Source organism: Struthio camelus, chromosome 10 (assembly GCF_040807025.1).
Source record: "Struthio camelus isolate bStrCam1 chromosome 10, bStrCam1.hap1, whole genome shotgun sequence".
NCBI classification, from domain to species: domain Eukaryota; kingdom Metazoa; phylum Chordata; class Aves; order Struthioniformes; family Struthionidae; genus Struthio; species Struthio camelus.
In genome coordinates this window covers 24,902,029-24,905,487 of record NC_090951.1, presented here as the reverse complement: position 1 = coordinate 24,905,487, position 3,459 = coordinate 24,902,029, and the positions used below count along the sequence as shown (strand labels likewise).

Here is a 3,459-nt window from a genome sequence, read left to right as displayed (position 1 = left end):
TTTTCCAACTCTCCTTTTCACCCGGCGGGCTTTGCAAAACCATTGCTGTGACTCGGATTCGGCCACAACGCAGAGTACTAACCACTATACGATCACAGCTGCCCATGTGATTGCCTTTCCTCCTCGGGCCATTTGTCCCTCCTGCCTCCTGCCCTCCTGCCTTCTGCCCTCCTGCGGAGCAGCCAGAGCTGTCAGGTGACGACAGGCTAGCAGGGAGAAGTCAGAAAATGCGAGTCTGTGTCCTTGCAGAGCAGCACCCGAACAGCGCAAGCCCTCATGTGCCTCCCTGGGAGAGGGGAGGCAAACTCACACTCTAGATTCACCTTTTCAGAAGTCTCAGTTCTTGGGGATGGCAAAGAACTGGACTGAAGGAAGTTACGGGGCATGTCCAGGGGCTGGCGATGAGGAAAGGACAACTCTGCAAAGAGCGGCCCCGCGTAGCCAGCTGGACAGAGGGTGGTGTAGGGGGGAAGGCAGGTGCATAGCACAGGGGATAGGAACTGCTCCGTGCCCAGCCCTGGCTCTTTCTGCTCAAGTGTCCCCTCCACCACGCACCCTGGGGTGCAGTGTGAGCCTGTGGGCGCACCTCCACAAAGAGCGACGGTCCTTTCCCCACTTGCTCTGCTCCTGCTGCTGGGAGAGGTCCTGGCGAGAGGTTGCAGCTGCAGGAGTGCTGCGCTGGGTGGCGGAGGTGGCTCAGCAGAAGGGAGCTGCTCCTCGCCTGAGCTACGTTGCAGCCATGCCCGGCCCTGGCCGCCATGCACCTCGCTGACCCTGCCCTTCCCTGGCTGACCGGGCTCCAGAGCTTGGCCTCAGACCCGTCTCAGCACTTTGGACTTGGCTGGCAACCACTGCTCTGTGCCTGGCCCTCGTTCCTGACACTCAACCAGCTCTCCCTTCTTGCTCGGGTGCTGAGGGCCTGTGCCCTGCCAGGGAGGTCCCTGCCTCACTGGCCTTGCTATGTCCCTCGCAGCCTGCTTGCCTGCCCTCGGAAAGCAGCCCGCTCCCACTGCTGGCTGCCACCTGCAGCAAGAGCGTGCTCACGCTTCGCACTGTGCTGCAAGGACAGCCGGAAGGGGCATCGGTCCCCTGGCGAGAGGCAATCCAGACTTCCCCCAGCCCAACCCATGCACCAGGACAGGAGTGTTGCAGTCTGGTGGGTATAGGTGAGTGGTGCAAGGAGCTGGATTTTGGCTCCGGTTTCTTGGAGAGGTGGGTTTGAAGCCCGTGCTGTCGGGTTTTGTTGTCTCAGGCTGCTGTGATTTGTGCCCAGCTGTGATTTTCTGCTCAGGGACTTTCCAGGTGCAAACCTGTGTCCAGCAGTGACCAGCCTCCCCGCCGACCGCCACCTTGCACTCCCTGGGCCTTCCCGCTGCAGGGTGCCTGCTGCCCAGAGGCTCTGGTTGAGGGCCTCGTTCTCAGAAAGAAGGAGGAATGCCTGCAGAGTTGCCTGGGAAGGCTCGGGCTGCCACGGCAATTTGTCTTCCTGACCGGCTGTGGGGGGCTGTGGTTGGAGGGGTTGGTCCCCTGCAGGGCAGGGCTGGTGCCCACCGGTGGGTGCACAGGCAGGCTGGGCCTCTCCTCCCTGGTGGTCTAGTGGTCAGGATTCGGCACTCTCACTGCCGCGGCCTGGGTTCGATTCCCAGCCAGGGAAAGGCTTAGGGTTAGGGCTAACCCTATTGCCACAGCAAGCGAGGCCTTTCACCTGGGGGGCAGCGTGGAAGGAAGGGGACCCTATCAGACGCACAGGAGCTCTGAGCAGGCACGAGGAACAGGGCGTTTCCTCTGTTGCAACAACAGCCATCCTGGGCTTGCCTGTGCAGCCAGCTCCAGGGCAGCCCTGTCTTCTGCCAAATCCCCTTGCAGAATACCCTTTCCTTAGGGCTCCTGGGAGGCGCTGGGTGACAGAGAAAAGGTCTCTGGGTCTGCGGGACGTGACTCACCTGCCGCAGGAGCTGCCTTGTCTTTCAGTCCTAAGATCCCTGCACTACCCAGTCCCACAGAGGCAGGAGCAGGCGACTCTGCAGTGAAGCTTTGCTCTGCACATGCCAATGAGAGACCCTTCCCATGCTTCCTGGTGCAGACGGGGCCAGAAGGCCCAGGGAGGAGCTGAAATGGGCTCCTGGGCCCATGGGCAGGGTGTGTGGAGCATTGCTGGTCAGGGCCACTGAGGCCCTCAGGGCCCTGACAGCACCCAGGTGTCGCGTCCTGCTGCTACGCCACAGGGGACTCGCAATAACAACCAGTGCTTAGGCCCTGCTGATAGTCACAGCCTGAGCCAGCCCTTGGTTCTGTTACGTCCTGGACAACTCCGGTCACTTTGAAAGAAGCCCTGGAAACAAGCCCACCTGCCCCCCACACTCAGCCATGGCACAGGTGTTCCTCAGTGCAGCGAGATGTTGGTGCACAAGGGGTGGCGCTTAACGCTCCCAGACCCGATTTTGCATTCGCACGGCCTTTGGCACGGTTTGGAGACGGTCCTGGCGGACTCTTGGACAGTGCCCGGGGGGAAAGGAAGTAGCCGTTGCTGAGAGCACAGCTCACCGAGGCAGCACACAGGTGCAGCAGTTTGAGCCAAAGGAGGCTGTGACCTCTCGCAAGCTCTAACAGGCTCCAGCGAGCTCTGTCAGCCATTCCTGAGCACAGGGCGCTTGGAGCTCTAGTTCCACCTAGAGTCGTGATGAGGGAAGGTCAAGCAGCCGTCCAGCAGGTGCCAGCGAGAGACCTGTACCACAAGCGCTGGGCCCAGTACAAGAAAGACATGGCCATGCCGGAGCGAGTCCAGCAAAAGGCCTCCGAGAGGCTTGAGGGATTGAAGCATCCGTCACACGAGCAGAGGCTGAGAGAGCTGGGATTGTTTAGGCGGGAGACGCAAAGGCCCAGAGGGGCTCTTGTCGGTGTGTCTAAATACGCGATGGGGGGAGTAAAGAAGACGGAGCCAGACTCCAGAGCCCAGGCAGACTCCAGACTCCAGAACCCAGAGAGGCTGTGGTATACCTAACCAGCACCAGCCCTTGCTTTGCCGAGGCTCCTCTTTATTCCTTCCTTCCTTTATCCCTTCCTTCCTTCCTTCAGGGCAGAGCTCAGCACAGCCCCTGCGGCCAGCAATGGCAGCGCAGCGTCCCCATCTGGGGCCACCACACTGGTGAGCTCCCCCTCCCCGCCCCCGCCATGGCTCTCGCTGCGCCACGGCGTGGGGTGGGGGCAGCACCCCAAAACAGCCAGCGCAGCTGCCCTTGGCTGAGGTGGGCAAAGCCTGGCAGGGTCTGGGGGAGGGTGTCGCGGGAGGCCTGGCAGCCTCTTGGTGACGCGGGCTGGGGTCACAGTGGGACATGCCGCATCACAGCCACAGCTCCCCTCCCGCCACGGGGCCCCTCCCTGCACTTCCCTGCGAGGCCTGGGCAAGCCCAGCTTTCGGGTGCTGCTCTCGCCACCGCTCTTCTCTGGAGGAGCTGCTTT

General features: G+C 61.8%; 1 non-coding gene across 1 annotated transcript; it reads left to right on the top strand.

The window, feature by feature from the left end:
* The first annotated feature begins 1,582 nt into the window (after positions 1 to 1,582).
* On the top strand, positions 1,583 to 1,654 carry TRNAE-CUC (transfer RNA glutamic acid (anticodon CUC)). Its single transcript has one exon. It is a non-coding gene; the product is annotated as a tRNA-Glu (tRNA).
* Positions 1,655 to 3,459: the final 1,805 nt, after the last annotated feature.